The sequence below is a fragment of the Macrotis lagotis genome, chromosome X, assembly GCF_037893015.1.
Source record: "Macrotis lagotis isolate mMagLag1 chromosome X, bilby.v1.9.chrom.fasta, whole genome shotgun sequence".
Classification (NCBI taxonomy): Eukaryota; Metazoa; Chordata; class Mammalia; order Peramelemorphia; family Peramelidae; genus Macrotis; species Macrotis lagotis.
The window spans coordinates 261,926,711-261,944,683 of record NC_133666.1 but is presented as its reverse complement, the minus strand read 5'-3'; the positions used below and the strand labels follow the sequence as shown (position 1 = coordinate 261,944,683).

Genomic DNA, 17,973 nt, shown 5'->3' with positions numbered 1-17,973 from the left:
TATGTAGTTAGTTGAATCTTCACCTTGTCACCATGACAGTATCTACTACATGGATGGACTTTTCTGCTTGTCTCTATCTGAACATTTGCAGACAAGTTGTTAACTCCCACCCTGTTTTGTGATACCCTAAAACAACTACTTGAACTCATTTTGGATCTTAAGGACTCAGCAGTCCTTCAAACCAAATGCCACTGATATTGTGATGAGGAAATCACCATGGAATCCACAAACTGGTTTCAAACCCTCAAGGTACAATGCATCCAAAATATTGGCATTTTCATTTTCTGTTACAATGCAACATTATATTGACACATGGAAAGAAGATTGAATAGTAGAGCCTTGAGCATAGACAATCCATTCATCCATAACAAAAAAAAATGTGGAAAACAATGACTTGTCAATGGAGAAGGTAAAAATTTGTTGTCAAATTTTAAAAATCAATTGAGAGTCTATGGAAGTACTATATTTGTGTATATAAAATACTAGAATTTGAAAATAGTATTAAAGTTCACCTTAAGTACCATCTCTTCTTAAAATCTTTCCTGATCTTCATCAGTTATAAGCACTCTTGAAATTAAGTTGAATTACTTTATATTTACTTATTATTGGACATGTTCTCCCCATAGCATGTAAATTTCTTGAGAACAGTGTACATTTCATTTTATTTTATTTTATTTGTGACCCCAGTGCATAGTACAGTACTTTGCACATCTTGTCTTGTTTTGATCAGTCATTTTAGTCATGCCCAATTCTTTCTGACATCATTTGGGATTTTCTTGGCAAAGACACTCAAGTGGCTTACCACTTCCTTCTTCAGCTCAAACAAGGCTAAAGTCAAACAAGCTTAAGTGACTTGCCCAGGGTCACATAGCTAGTGTCTGAGATCAGGTGTGAACTCAGGAAGTTGGAATCTTCCTGATTTGAGGTTTAGCATTCTATCCACTGAACCACCTAGCTGCCCACTTAGTACATATAGGAACTTTTAATAAATGTTTGGTGAAATATAAAAGTGAAGGTTGGCAACAAAAAATGAATATCACATCTTTAAAATGATTAAGCTTGACACCAAAGAAGAAATGAGAAAATGTATTTCTTTTTCTTCTTTGAAGATAAAAAGGACTCTGGGTATGATATATTGTTACATTATAACTAAAAGTCACTAAGTCTTTGGGGACATTCTATATTGCCAGATTGAATTGATAGTTTGTTTAAATTTTCTGAACTGATTTTTTTCCCCTCTTCTTTTCATACTTTTTTAAAAAGATGACTCTCTAAGTAGAGAAGAGGAAGGGATATAATTAGAAACAAAAGATAGAAACAAACTTGTCACTTTTTGTTGAATTAAATTGAATATGTATGTACAAGAGATCAAGTATTTGGCATCCAAGAACTGCCCTGGCTAAATGTATTTAAGATTATCATCAGAAAGGTGGCCACCTAGTGATGAACATAGGAACCTACAGCAACTTATTAAAAATTACCCAGTAAAATATGATTGGAATTGGAATCTGTAGGGGATAAAGGTATACCTATGACTATAAAATTGTAGGTCCTTGAAGTAAGTTTAGAACAAATAGATGACACAGAGAGGAAGACCTGATTTTAAATCTGGTCTCAAACACTTACAAGCTATGTGATCTGAAACTATTTGACCCAATTTGTCTCAGTTTTCTCATCTTTAAAATGAACTGGACAAGGACTGACCAGTCACCCCAATATCTTTACCCCAAAAAATGCATAAGGGATCACAAAAAATTGGGCATGAATAAAAAAGGGATCGAATAAGTGGGTACATATAAGATCATAGGCAAGGATGTATTAGTAATTGTTTAACGGCTGATTCTCTGAAGGAAAAAAATATACCACAAGATATTTTTAAAGTTTAATCTGCATCATTAACATTTTATTTGTCACTTTCAGCCTCAATCATCCAAAAAATTGTCTTAGACAATTTAGACAATCAACAAAAGAGTAAATCAAGCTCTGATTTGTAATGTTTGCCAATTTTTGAAGCATAAATGCTCATATTGGTATAAATGCTGATATTGAAAAATTTAACATTTTGTTCTCTTGAATCAGAACTGATCCAACCCCTGAAGGAGATGGATCTGGAAGAGAAATGATTGGTTATTTGTTCCAATATTTCCATTTTTCAGATGAGAAAAATGAGGCCAAAATAAGTTGACATCATTTGCCCAAGATCAACTAAGAGGCTCTGTTTCACACTAACAGGAAGATTTAATAGCAATGTTACCCAAGACTGGATTCATGTTAAACCAGTTTTATTAGTGGTAAGTTCATTATTAAATTGAGTACTAAGTTAACTAAGAGACAATATAGTACATGAGAAAGAGCAATGGATTTGGAGTCATAATCAGACCTTTGCAATTTTATTACCTATTTGAACTTGGACAAGTCACTTAACTTCTGACAGTCAATTTCATAAAATGTGAAATGAGGGAACTAGAAGTCTCTTCTAGTTTTAAATCTGTATTCTTATCAGTTAAAAGGATAAATTTATTATGTATAAAAATACCATTTATAGCTTCTTACAAAACTCAAAACCAGAGTAAATATTCAAAAAAAGTTTGATTCTCAATGCATGGAGCTGAAACTCAAGCCCTAATTGGCTGGCAAGGTTATGTGAGTCTTGGCCATCTCCCTGTGTTGACATATGCTCTCCCAGGTGGTTGGATCAAAATGTTTCCAGTTACCACTTGGAATCCCTCATCTCTTTAAACAGCAAGGCCCTTTAGGAAATCTCTTTAGACTGCCTGTTGTCTAGTAAAAGAAAGACAAAAGCTTTCTTGTCTAATGGAAAACATAACAAAAAGCTCTGTTCTTCTATGCATGATTGCTACAGAAGAAAATATAAAGCTAACCCAAGATACTTGGTCCTTAAACTCCCCCAAGGATGAGAGAAAGGAATATTAATTCAGGCTGCGTATGAACTCCCAAGTCTTTCATGTTTTTCCTCAAACTTTTAAAAGACAATAAGCTATTATGAACTTTCATTAAAAGAATTTACCCTTTAAGAAAATGAAGCTTTCATAGAATCTTTGACCTGGAAACGACTTCAGATGTGCTTTAATCCAACCTCCTAATTCAAGAATCTGAAGAAACAGACTTGAGGAGGTAAGATGACCGAGTTGATCCAACTAGGTAATGCCAGATCCTGGACTGGAAACCAAGTCTTCTGACATTTTGTCCAGGGTTTTATCTTATACCATGCTGTCTGATTATGAGCCTGATTTTCAATAAGCATTGAAAATCAAAGTGAAATCAGGAATTAGCTAAAGTAATTGTTGATACATGACTACTGTGGAATATTATTGACTTGAAGATAAAATATTAAGCATGAGGAATTGTAAGAAGCAATAGAAGATTTATATGAACTGATCTTGGGTGGAATAAAAAGAACCAGATAAATAGTATATGACAGGAACTACAGTGATATAAAAAAGTATCATTAAAAGGTGTCCAAATTTAAAAAATAATAATCATCCTAAAGAACAAATAATTAAACCTTTCTCCCCATTCTGATCAAAAGGTGAACAGCTGTTAGGTCATTATATTTACTCTTGTTTGGTTTAGCTTTTTTGATGAAGGAAGGGGTCAGTTAAAAGAAGAAAGAGTATATCAAAATGACTTTAAAAAAAACTAAAGGAATCAGTAATTCTTTTTTTAAAAAACTCAGTAGAAGTGGAGAAATGATTCTTATCCTTGTTTCCCTGAATTTGGAAAGGTGAATATGACTGTTTAGAGAGAATTTCTAATCTGTGTCCTATAATTAATATCCTTTTCCAGTGTAGTCAGGTCAAGTTGAATATATCCTCTGGACCTTCCCAAATGAGAGGGCAATGTTTTTATTTCCTAAAGGTGTGGCAGAGTTTAAGTAACCTTGCAATCTTATATACTACTGGATAGTTTACTGAATTTAACCTATCACTTCAATATTTGATGCATCTATCGTTTCATTAATATTGGTACTTCTTCCACTAATACAGATTTCAGACTCATAAATTTTCCATTTCTGTAGTCTTACACCAATTATGCCAAGAACACATGGCTCTAAACAGCCATCAATTCAAGTTTTTTTTTTTTTAAAAAAAAACTACTTCTGCATAAACTACTCAAATCATGGGCAAAAAAGTTGGGGAATTTGCCTATGGAAAAACCTCAATTTTTCCCAGTCTCTACCACCACTTTTAATAGAGGTGGTTAATATATTAGAACTGGGCCCCAGAAGAACTGAGCAACTAAAACACTAACCAGAAGTAGAGGAAATTCATAAAGTATATTAAAAAATTAGTTGGCCAAATTTTGTATCAGGTTCAGAGAAAGTAAGCCTCACTGGTATAGTAAAATGAAAAGAAATCTAGAGAACAACATTTAATACAATCTAGGTAATAAAAAATAATTGAATAACAGGCAAGTTTGACCTTGAAAATTTTTCTCAAGATAACTTGCTGGTCATATCATTCTTTTTCAAAAATTCAAAAGGCAACTCCACAGATAGACATCATCATATGGTCAATACTGAAATCAAATTGATTACATATTTTGCCTCCAAGGGTGGAAAAGCTCTATTCAGCAAGGTCTGGAACTGACTGGCTTAGATCATAAACTTATTATTACAAAACTCAGTCTTAAATTGAAGAAAGTGGGGTAAAGCATCAGACCATAAAGATGTGACCTTAATAACATCCTTTATTAATATGAAGTGGAGGTAATGAATAGATTTAAGGAATTAGATCTGGTAGATAAAGTGCCTGCAGGACTATAGACAGAGATTTGAAATACTGAATCGGTGGCAGCAACAAAAAAACATTCCACTGAAAAAGAAGAGCTAAAAACTAAATTGTCTGCCTAATGAGGTTTTCAAATAGCTGAGGAAAGAAAGAAAGGGAAAAGAGAAAGAAAAAAGGGAAAGATGAACCTAACTGCATGCAGAATTCCAATGTATAGCATGGAAAGATAAAAAGATTTTCTTAAATGAGCAAATGAAAATAAATCAAAGAAAACTTTGGCTGATAAGAATGGAATAGAGATCTCTTTAAAAATTGGAGATATTGGGGCAGCTAGGTGGCACAGTGGATAGAACACAGGCCCTGGAGTCAGGAGGACCTGCTTTCAAAGCCAGCCTCAGACAATAATTGCCTAGCTATTTTACCTTGGGCAAGTTATTTAACCCCATTGCCTTGCAAAAAAAAATAGAGATATCAAGATATGCCAAAATGTGTATAATAAAGACAAAAATTATAGGAACTTCACAGAAGTAGGAAAGTAAAAGATAACAAAAATTCAGAGAACTATACAAGATGGAGCTTCACATAACTGATAATCACAATAGACTGATATAGAGTCAGTCATCCTAGAGAATGAAATCAAGTGGACCTTAAGAAAGAAGCATTGCTAGCAAGAAGACAAATAGAATCTATAAAATCCTAAAAGATGATGCTTTTAAAAGACTGCACTTAATATGATATCAAATTTAGAAAGCTCTACAGTGGTCACTAGAATGGAATAGATCAGTTTACATTCCAATCTTAAAGAATGGCAATCCCAAGGAATGTTTAAAATACCAAAAAAAGTGCTCATTTCACATGACAGCTAATTTATGCTTAAGATTCAGCAAGGTAGGCTTCAGCACCATGGGACTAAGAATTAGCAAAAGAACAGGCTAATTTTCAAAGAGGCAGAGTACTAGAAATCAAATTGCCAATATTATCTTTATTGTGGGAAAAAAGCAATGGAGTACCAGAAAAACATCTACTTCTTCTTTATTGTCTACACTAAAAGCTTTGACTGTGTAGATCACAAAACATGTGGCAAGTTCTCAGAGATGGGGGTACCAGATTATCTTATTTGTCTGCTGAGGAACCTCTATGCAGGCCAAGAAGCAACCACTAAGTCAAACATGTAACATTTAATTAAGACTGGATAAAGAATGCGATAAGGTCATATATTATCACCTTTAATTTAATTTATATTCAGAGTACATCATGCAAAATCATACTGGATAAATTAAAAATCAAAATTAAGGCTGCTGGGAGAAATAACAATCTCAGTTATGCATACAATTCCACTCTGATAATAGAAAGTGAAGAAGAATGGGTGATGAAGAAGAAAGTGAAGAAGAAAGCTTCCAGAAACTAAGATCGTGGATCATGGCAAATGGTTCCATCACTTTCTGGCAAAAAAGGAGAAGAAAGGGAACACTGTCAGATTTTGTAGTCTTGGGATCAAAGATCAGTGCAGATGACCGCTACAGTCATAAAATTAAGACACTTGCTCCTTAGAAGTAAAGTTTTGGCAAATCTAGAAGCATTCTAAAAAAGCAGAAACAGCACTTTACCAACAAAGGTCTGTATAGGTCTTTTCAGTAGTGATGTTCGGATGTGAGAATGGACTAGAAGTAAAGGTGGGCACTACACTATCAGCACTCAAACTGCTGTGCAGAAAAAGAGTTTTGAGAGTCCCCTGAACAGCAAGGAGAGCAAATCAGTCAATACTTAAATTAATACAAACTATTCACTGGAAGTCAAATATTAAAAGTGAAGCTTTAATAATTTGGCCATATAACGAAACTCATTGAAAAAGACCTTAATGTTGGGAAAGATTGAATGAAGGGAAATGGAAAATAGGATGGCAGAGGATGAGATGGCTAGATAGTCATAAAAGCAGCACACATGAGCTTAGATAGACCTGGAGAGATAATAGAGGAAAGAAAAGGCTGATATGGTATAATCCATGGGGACATGGAGAGTTAGAGACAACAAAACAATGACAACAAAAACAGATAGCTTTGACTTCTTCTGAAAATTGCCTCTGACATATCCTCTGACTATTTGTCAAACTCATATTTTTATAAATTTAACTTGATTCTCTATACACTTGAGAAATGATGCCTTTATCAGGGAAATTATCTGTAAAACTTTTTTACCACTTTCTTATTTTCATTCTAATCTTGACTACCCTGGTTTTGTTTATACAAAAATTTTTTAATTTCATTTCCTCAAAATTATTCTATTTACTTCCTGTGAGTCTCTCTATCTCTTGTTTAGTTATAAATTCTTCCTTTCTCCATAACTCTGATAGGTAAAATTTTCCATGTTCCTTTAATTTGCTAACTTCTCCCTTTATATATAAATCATGTGTCCATTTTTTTATCTTATCTTGTGTATAATGCAACATGTTGGCCTATAACAAGTTTTTGTCAAACTGTTTTTCAGTTTTCCCTAGCAATTTTTGTCATATAGTGAATTCTTATCCATCCAAACTTGGACCTTTGAGTTTATCAAAACTAGGGTATTATGGTTATTTATTATTCTATATCATTTCCATTCATCCATCACTCAGTACCAGATAGTTTTCATGATTATTACTTTGCAATATAGTTTGAAATCTGGTATTACCAAAGTGCCTTCCTTCATATTTTCCTCATATTAATGAGATTATCCCCTGATAACCATGACCTTTTGTTCTTCCAGATTCTGTTATTATGTTTTCTAACTTAAAAAAAATATTGCTAGCTTGATTGATAGGGCAATGTATAAGTAAATTTATTTAGGTAGAATTGTCATTTTATTATATTGGCTTGACCTACCCATGAATTATTAATATTTCTCCAGTTATTTAGATCTGTCTTTATTTGTATGAAAAGTGCTTTATAATTTAGTTCATATAGTTCCTGGGTTTGTTTTGGCAGGTAGACTACCAAGTATTTTATTTTGTCAGCAGTTCTTTTAAAAGGAATTTCTCTTTCTCTCTCTTCCTACTGAAATTTGTTGGTAATATATAGAAATGCTGATGATTTATTTGGATTTGTTTTATATACTGCATCTTTGCTAAATTTGCTAAATCTTTGCTAAATTTGTTTTTTTTTAATATTTTAGTCAATTCTCTAAGTTTCTCTAAGTATGACGTCATATAATCTGTAAAGAGAGATACCTTTCTTTTCTTATTCCCTATTTTACTTCATTCAATTTATTTTTCTTAGATGATTATTTTTATTGATTTATTATTGATGTAACCTAATCACACTTCTAGAAAATCAGTTCAAAGTGTATCCCTATTAATAGCACCAATTTTAATAAAAAGAATATCATTATTCAAGAACAATAAATAAAATTCTTCCTGAACAGCACTAGAATTTCAGAAATAATACAATCTAAAAATTAATGCTGTCACATTTCTAGGTCCAAACCACCTACCAAACACCAACATGAATGATGGCAAGGTTTTAGAAAAGCAGGCACACCAATTCATTATTGGTGGAGCTGTGAATAGGTATAAACATTTTTAAAGCAATTTGGAATAATGCCAAGAAAACAATTAAAATGCCCATGTGTTTTAATCATGAGATTTCACTGCTAGAAAGATAATCCTCAAAAAGTCCAAGATTCAAATTCCATATGTACCAAAACATTTAAATGAGTGCTTTTTAAAATAGCTTAGAAATGGAAACAAAGATGTTCCTCAACTGAAGAATGACAATGTATCAAATGAATATAATAGAATATTCTGCACCATAAGAAGTAATCCATAGGAAGAATTATATGAGAAAATCCAAAGCAACATAAGCAGATTCAGAAAATAATATACAGAATGACTATAACAAGAATAACAACTAAAAATAAATGAAATGAAATGCTATGTAATTGCAATATATAAGTTTGACTCTAAAGACAAGATAAAAAAAATGTGCTTCCCTTTCTTTATTGCAGAAATGGGAAACTAGGATGTGAAGCCCTGCAAGTAGTGGCAGATAACTGCTGGGTTGATTAGTTTTGCTGAAAATCTCTTTCCCCTCGTTTTATCCTTTGTTACAAAATTCTCTGGATAATGTTGAGGGTGAGAGGATATGTGGAGAAATAAGGTTGATGTAAAAACAAAAAAATAATCAAATAACTTATTTTGGAAGATAGATCCTTGAGTTACTAGATACAAGAAAGATACATACTTTATCATTTTGAAGACATTATCTGAAATTCTCAGAGGATAGTCCTCAAGAGGAAAGAAGTTTAATGACAGAAAGCATTTGAACAAAACTCAATTTTTAATACAAATTTAAATTCATTACCTCATCCCTAAATTAACTTTATGATACAAGTGCTCCAGGCATTATTATCCCCATTACACAGATGGGAAAAATGAAATTCAGAGAGTATATATGAGAGGTCCGTGTTCAGAAATGGAACTCAAACCCAGATCTTTCTTGACTTTAAGTCTGGTGATCTATTCTATTCTTTCACCATGCTATTTCTTCACACTATGGGAGAATGAAAAGAGCACTGATTTTTGACTAATAGAACCTGGGTTCAAATCCTGTTTGTATGACCTTGATCTAACACTTAGCTTTTGTGGGCCCTAATTCCTGGTCCATAAAATTGATAGGGTTGAATTGAATGACCTCCTTTCTAGTTCTTTATCTTGGATCCTATCATCTCATGAGTCTGCCATGGTAGGGAATGTACAATCTATTCTAATTGATTGACCTGAGTTCATTTTCCAGCCAAGAAACATATCAGTATTGGAATAAAGAAAGTACTGAACAAGAGTCCACCAATGTTAAGAAGGAGAATAACCTAAACCCATTAGATTGTAAAGAAATGGTAAGAGAGACCAGATAGTTTTTGAGGCCTTGGACCATGAGAGAAAAAAGGAATATGGAACACATAGGAGGATCATTACTTCCACAGATTGGAATGAAAGGAGGTGTCCATAAGAACAAATGTCATGGCTAGAAGAGAACTTAAAAGCCATTTTATTCAATACTCTCATTTTTTGAAGAACAGGAGTTAGAACTTAAGAAGGTCAAGCGATTTACCTACAGATAAGTAGCAAAACAGAGTTGGTAAATGAAAGCTGCCCACCTAAATCAAAGAGAACTCAATGGCTTAGTTATAGTAACTTAGCATAGTTGATAGTATTATGTACAGGAGATGATATGAACACATTCCTAATTTTTAAAAGTTCATAACCCATGGAATCCAGCTAATTAGAGGCTATAGGGAAACAAATATTATTATTCATATCAACATATAATAGCTCACATCTGAATATCTTTCTATAATATACAGCAACCTTCTAAAACAGCTTAGTTGCCCCCTTTTATAGACTCCAATAATAGCTTTCATTTAGGGGCAGCTAGGTGGCACAGTGAATAGAGCACAGGCCCTGGAGTCAGGAGTCCCTGAGTTCAAATCCAGCCTCAGACATCTAATAATTACCTAGCTGTGTGGCCTTGGGCAAGCCACTTAACCCCACTGCCTTGCAAAAACCTAAAAGAAAGACAAAAAATGAAATATAACTTTCATTTAAATTGAGCTTTAATCAAATAACCAACCAACACAGCCAAACATTTTGCCCTCAAGGCTCCAAGATTTCTTAATCTGAGAATTTGGGGGGGGGCTATCTTTTCTAATTCTATATATCATTAGCCCCCATTGGTATGTTTCTTTCCATGCCTATTGGTTGATATCAGTAAGTTAGCTTTACTTAATTAGCTATTAACCACAATATTTCCAACTCGAATATGGTGAAGTTGTCTCTATAAATTGCCATGTTTTCTAGAAACATTGGACCCAGAATATAGAAGTCTTGAAGGTGTCAAAGATGAAGGACCTCACTCACCCAGTTGACATAATTTGTTGCTTGCACCCCAAACTAGATCGCCTGTATGTCTCTGGGAATCAAGACAATTGTCAGTCAGTCTACACTAAACTGAGAAACTGTTTGTGCAGCTGGGACCCTTGTGGATAAGCAGTTCCTCCTCTCTTCATGGTCTGGTATAGTACTTCCCAATGTCACTTTTACCATTTTTTTTTAACTTTTGCATTTACTCTTTACCATCTTACATTTATATTTTTTACCATTTACTTTTACCATAACCTTACTCCTTCCCTTTAATCCTTTCCCCACCCCTGCTACTCCTTTTCTATGCCCATGCCACTACCATTGTGGAAGGAATTTCTGTTTCTTCCTCCTTCCCTTGTTATACTGCCATAAATATACAAATTTCTGTTTGAATTGGGAACTCTTCACCACCTAAAGTCTGTAACAATTACAGTAGAACATACATAGACCAAAAGAAAGTAGACACAAGCTTAAAAAACCCATATGACAAATAAATAATTCCCAGCTTGTAGAAGTAGCTTGCTGGTGTTCTGAAGCTTTCCCCCTGAAGGGGTAACTTTCAGTCAAGCTCTTTGTAGTCTTAACTCTGCCTTTTTTTTCTTGTTTCAGTCTATTGGTTTCACAATCTGACAACAGGACCTACTGACCCAGGGAAGTAAAAGTTACTCAGGAAAGAAAATGCATTTCTATGACTTATGTAATGAAAGGGAGCTCCCAATGGCAACTCAACTATCAATCATATGGAATGGTCAGAAACACCCTCATCAGGAGCAAAACATGTGAGTGAGTTCTCCTAGAGCACTCTTGTCATTTATTCACTCATAAGAGACAATACTCAGCTATGACTACCAGAAAAAAAACATCATTCTTGTGTATATGTGGGACCTTCTAGGAGATCTCTATCCTTAAGGATAAAAAAGGGTTAGTAAAAAACAACACTGTGAAATGATCAACCTTAATGGAAGCAGCTCCTCTCAGCAGTTCAGAGAGCTAGGACAACTGTATTAGACCAGATATAGACAATGCTATTCCCATCCAGAAGAAGAAAATGAAAACAAAACAAAACATAGTGTTCATCACACACACATACACACACACACACACACACACACACACACACACACACACAATACAAACCCAACCCTTCAAAATCTGATGAACACTATAAAAAGTATCTCTTATGCATCTCTTTCCTTAATCCTAATTCCTCATACTGAAAATAACTAATTTGTAAACATATTTATCAAAAATATGTATGTACAATGCTAACCTGACTGTTCGCTGCTGAGGGGAGAGGGGTAGGAAAAGAGGGTGGAAGGAAATTTTGTAACTATACATGTGCATATGGATGAAAATTAAATAAAAAATAAATGAATAGACAAAACAAAGAAAAAGGAGAGTAGAGAAGAACAGATGATATCACCAATGTTGTGACTCATGAAATTATGAAGGAGCCTTGTAGCAGAACTAGGGCCATCCAGGGAACATTTTCCAGAGCTAATCCATAGGAAGGAGCAGTCTAAGACCATCTACTGAGTTTAAATCTGACCTTTCTAGTCAATCAGTCCAGCAATAGATATTTATTAAGTTCATGCTACATATCAGACACTAGGTGTTAAAATTAAACTATAAAGAATAAAATGATCTCTACTCAAATGCTTATATTCTAGCATGGAAACAGTTCACTACCTCTGACATTAGGCAAGTCACTTAAACTCTTTGGACCTCAGTTTCTCCATCTGAAAAGGAGTGAGCTAATGTAAATGACCTTTTAACCCCTTTTCAACTCAGAATCTATGCTCCTTTAATTCTATGATCTCACTTTGTTTTCTTTCACAGTATATGTTTTACATGACTGTACATGTATTATCCATATCAAAATGCTTGCCTTATCAAGGAGTAAAGGAAAGAATTTTGGAACTCAGACTTGTAAAAAATGAATATGGAAATTTGTTTTTACATGTAATTGGGGAGAAGAAAAAATATATTTTTAAAATTCTATAAACTTTGTCTCCTAACTTTCAAAGGTTTAAAACATACAATGAGACTAGGGGAACAGCCAAACAAAGGTTCTTAGCCTTTTTGCATCAGAACCCATCTTTGGACAGTCTACAGATGAAACCTATGGACCCCTTCCTATACTAATGTTTTAAGTGCATAAATAGATGTTGTTACAAAGAAAACCAATTAAATTGAAAAAGAGATATCAAAACATTTTTAAAACCAAGCTCCTTAAACCCCAGTTAAAGGAACCCTGATGAACATATTCAGGAAAGTAGCTTTTAGAAATCTGGAAACACTGAAGAATAATTAACTTCCAGTTTTACCAAAGTACAACAAGTATAAGTTGTACCAATAGTAAAACCCACAATCTTTACTATTGCTAAATCCTTTAAATAGGATTGCTCCCCATAGAATTGGGTATTTAAATTCATAAAACATTCCATATTTTTCTCCACTCCTATGCCTATTGCTATATCTCACCTTGTCAGGAAGGTGATGCCAAGTTCTTGAAAGCTCTATCAGTAGAGAACAAGCTGCAGCAGGCCCTGCCAAGCTAGTAAGGTTTCCAGTTTGCCTCTAGTAATGAACATATGTCTGTCTATTAGAGAGGAAAGCTGCCCACCTAAATTCAGAGACATTGTGGGGCTGGGGTGGGGGTGCAGGTGTTTAGAGAGCACATGGTCATAGTAACTCATAAAGTCTACTAAAACATGGAGTTCTCCATGGAAGGGGAATGACACCAAAGGAAATAATTATTTCCTAAATATGTTAAAGGAAGGTTAGCAAAAGGGAGATTAAAAGACAAAATTCAGATGTCTCCTTCTCTGCCTTATTCTTATTTTAAGTTAATTCCTTGTAAGTGAATGAATAATGAAAGAATGAACAAATGAATGAATAAGCATTTATCAAGTGTCTATACCAAGGATTGTTCTGAAGATACAGTTACAAAGAGACTTTCTACTTATATTCCAATAAGGAGAAGCATCAACATCTAGGAGAATGGTGAACTGGGAGGGAATTTTGGTCTTGAAAGTAACAAAGATGGCTAGTTTATCACAATGTATTCAATCAACATAACTTTTCCGTAAACAACTATAAAGGTAAATTGATCCATGTGCTCAGCGTTAAGAATCCTGCACGGTTCTGGTATTTCCATCCTGTAATAAAAATGGTCTTATTCAGATAACTCTTTCTAAGCCCCACCTCTGACTTTTTCTGTGTTGGTATAGCCTTTAAGAACCTACAGAAAAAAAATTTTCAAAAACCTATGCTGTTAAAAAATTGGTATATACAGGCAGAAATGGTTTGCAGGGGGTTTTTTGCCTCTGAAACAATAAGTAGTCTTTGATAAATTTCCAACATCCCATGGGTTATTAAAAATGAAAGATAAATGGCAGAGAAATAAACAAGGGATGTCTATATGCAAATTTGATGCAGAATAAGCATGTTTCTTTTCAGTAAACATCTGCAAATCCCAGTGCTATGTCCCACTGGTCATTTTAAAAATCTTCATATGCATTTTCATTCCTCCAGAGTCCTTTATTTTGGTAACTTTGAAACACCTAGTGTGTCACCTGGATACATCTCCACTCAGGATCATCATTCCTGCCTGGTATCTGCCACTATGGCCCTACTCCAAAGGTTCATCATGGTGTAGAGGTGACTGTGGATCTGGGAAGTAATGTCAGCAGATTTAAATTTTTGGTTGGATCTCTTAAGCTAGAAAAGCTTCCAAATGGGGATCAGAGATTGGTTCTATTTATATGTCTGTTTTCTTAGAACCAATGTAACTATTGTTAGCTCAGAGGGACTCATGGCCTTATTGGATTGAAATGATGAATTCTTTGACTATAACCTCTCAAAGTCCATCTACTAACACTAGTAAAGGAGGTACCCACCTGGACAAAATTAGAAATATAGGTAAGAAAACAATGATTTATACCAAGTAGCAGAACTAAAACTAGCTATAGGGTTTTGATAGGATGAAGGAAGGCAGACTTCTTCCTGGATAATCACTTTCTTCTCCCTTGGGCAATCATTGTCACAGTACCACAGTATTCAGTCATCCAGAATGGCAGGATTTTGCCAGCCCAATGTCCCCCTTCCCTTACAATGATCTATCAATATGGTGTCCCTCTTTCACAGCCTATATTCCCATTATGCTCCAAAGGGGGTATAAAACAGAACTCCCTGAAGTATGGGTAATTCCCCTTCTGCCTTAGGTGAGACTTTTCTCTCCATAATCCCCTACCTTTCCTGTCACAAATAAATTTTTCTTTAGTGCAAAACTCTAGAGCTTTAAGAAGAGAGGGAATGCAAGAATAAGTTTAGGTCACTAATATTCCATAGCCATCAGGAATGATTGCGGGTCATATTTTGCTTAGGAGAGGTTCTCAATAAACACATCTCAGCGGACTTGTATTTGCATAAGTAACAGGTAAAATGTATATCTAGATGAGGAATTTACAAATAGCCCCTGAACTTGCTAAATCATGAAGTCATACAACCAGCCCCAGTGACACAGGGCTCCTTCCAGCATAGCCAATCACATATAACAAGCCCTTCTCAAGAGCATTCTGGCACCCTTCTCCCACCTTCAAAACCCCCAATACTAATATCCTGTTCCAAATAACCCCCCCCAATAAAACAGGACCCTTTGGATTCAGATGTTCATTCCTCTACAGTACCAAGATCATATCCAAAGTCTTCTCCTGTCAACAACATAAAAAAATGGGAAAGAGTTCAATTTTTTTCCTAATTGATTCTAATCTCCCTTTCAGCAAAACAATATAACACAATTAGTGGTACACACAAAACCAAAGGAACCAGGTTAGAGCTGTACCTTCTCAGGGCCCACACTACCCTAGAAACAAGTTTACATTCCACAGCTCTTACAATTTGAACCCAAATGATTAATAATAATAATAATGCCTCTTACATTACCCTTTAAAATTTTGAGTAAATTATGTATATGGTCTCATTTGGGGTTAACAACAACCCTGTGAAGTAATTACTTCTGGCAGCATTTTCCCCATTTTACTAGTGAGAAAACACAACCTCAATGACATTCAATTGTCTGAGGCAGAATTTGAACCCAGGTCTTCTTAACTCTAAATCTAGCACATTGTCTGCTTTGCCATGTTGCTTCTTTGATTGCTAATTGTAAAAAGGAATACCTAGTTGGGCTTATGCTTAATCATCATCCATGTTTTTTATCTTAATTGCTTCCAAAGTACAATCATTTTACTGTAAGCCATATACTCATCGATTAAACTGAACACAATTTCTTTAGAGAATGAAGGAAGGAAGGAAGGAAGGAAGGAAGGAAGGAAGGAAGGAAGGAAGGAAGGAAGGAAGGAAGGAAGGAAGGAAGGAAGGGAGGGAGGGAGGGAGGGAGAGAGGAAGGGAGGAAGGAGGGAGGGAGCAAGGGAGGAAGAAGAGAGGGAGAGAGGGAGGAAGGGAGAGAGAGTTGGAGGGAAGGAGGGAGGGAGGGAAGGAGGAAGGGAAGAAAGAAGGAAGTGTGGGATGGAGGGATGGTGGGAAGGAGGAAGGAAGGACATCAGAAGACCCCCTCTGGAATATTGCTGGGAAATAACAAACAAATCTATTACTGTTATAATAGAGTTTATAACATTTACTTATCACTACAAAAAGAACAAAAATGTCGTTGTAGTAATTAGCAGAAGATTCTAAGGATGGAAGGATTTATTTTTAAGAGTCTCTCCTGATCTTTAGCATAGTTATTGTGCTTTTTGCTATTTGATATGCCTTTGTAATAAAACCACCAAACTCTCATGGGTACCATTCTCACTGGCATTTAAAAGAGACTTCCTAAGGAAATGGAATTTTTAGAAACTCCCAAGACCATAAGCAGAATTCTGAGATGACCTCCTACAGTGAACCCCAAATAGAAAAGCAATCATAGAAGGTAACCCACTTTCTAAAAATCACTATCCAGGGCCTATTCTAGGCCATTCAATCGAGCATCACACAAGGATCTAAACATTTTTCATAATCCAGACTGACTATATGGAGAAAGCACATTGATACCAATATTAACTCTGAAAATGGAAAAGAACAGAGAGGAAGAAAATGAAGTTTTTTTCTAAGATTCTAAGAGATTGGGACAGGGAACTAGACTTTCTATCAAAAGGAGTATCGGGGAGAAAACTTTCTAACAATAGGCTTAGCCTCTGGGCTGAAAAAATCAGGGCAAAAAAAGTTTAACTAGAGATGACAGTATTGTGTAACAACTTCAAGATAATGGAAAGTAGTTACTGCAACCTTAGTTTTCCTTGAGTTCTTACAGGCTGAATGAGTTTTAGATAAGGCAAGTCTATCATAAATGAAATCATATTTTAAGTGATGAGAAAGTCTTAATGCATGGTTAAGGTTGAGTAAAACTTATTGATGAGTTAGGGTGATGTGTGCCCAAGAACATGAAGACTTCCCTTGACAGAACAGGCAAATGAGAGTAATACATAAGGCCATGAAGGTGTTATGGAGTCCTTAAAGCTTGGTCAGATATCAAAGATACCAAAGTCATTCAGTGAATCATAAGTATCTCCAATTATCTTGATTTTTGTCTTGTCACTGGACTTTGATGACTCTGGAAGTCTGACAACTTTTTTTTTAACTCTGCTTCACTTAAATCCAATTCATGAACAAGATATCACATATCATCATTGGTCCTCTTCAAAAACAAGATAAGGGGAAGTGAAGGTCACAGTAATGAAAAAAGTTAATAATTAGAGGTTAGTGGGACAATAAATATGAAAACTGAAGTCACTAATAAGAATAATAGCATGTAACATGTATGTGTCCCTATTAGGTTTGCAAAGCATTTTATATATGATGTCTCAATTTCACCCTCATAACAATCACATGAAGTAGGTGATATTATCATCTCCATTTAACTTTGGCAACACTAGCAAAGAGAGATTAAGTGACTTGTCCAAGGACAAACAAACTAGCAAGTGTATGGTGCAAGATTTGAACTCAGGTCTTTCAAACTCAATAACTGATACTTTACTCCTAAACCTCTTAGCTACCTAACTCATCAACTGTGCCATGGGTTTTAGAGAGGAGAAAAAAACAGAAAGATGCTGAAGTTGTTGAGTAAAGCAAGCAAGTAACTTTGAAGTTGGCAGATGACAGCAACAAGAATAATCATAGCATTAGATAGTATGAACTTCACAGGAGCCATTGTGACAGTGACTGGGAAATATTATGGATGTATGGCAACAGGGTAACCTGTATTACCCTGGGGCTCTAAGTTAAGAACCATGCGAGAAGTAAACAGTAAAAGAGAAGATGATCAGGAAGGTG

General features: G+C 34.9%; 1 long non-coding RNA gene across 3 annotated transcripts in view; it reads left to right on the top strand.

The window, feature by feature from the left end:
• The first annotated feature begins 2,893 nt into the window (after nucleotides 1–2,893).
• LOC141497995 (uncharacterized) overlaps nucleotides 2,894–17,973 on the top strand; it is a 40,641-nt gene continuing 25,561 nt past the window's right edge. Inside the window, exons 1-4 of one of the 3 annotated variants that reach the window (XR_012471513.1) lie at nucleotides 2,894–3,135; nucleotides 10,676–10,793; nucleotides 11,251–11,420; nucleotides 14,179–16,018. This is a non-coding gene — a long non-coding RNA (uncharacterized LOC141497995). Of the gene's footprint in view, nucleotides 3,136–10,675; nucleotides 10,794–11,250; nucleotides 11,778–14,178; nucleotides 16,019–17,973 lie in introns of those variants that run through there. The other 2 variants (XR_012471514.1, XR_012471512.1) reach the window with 2 other exon arrangements.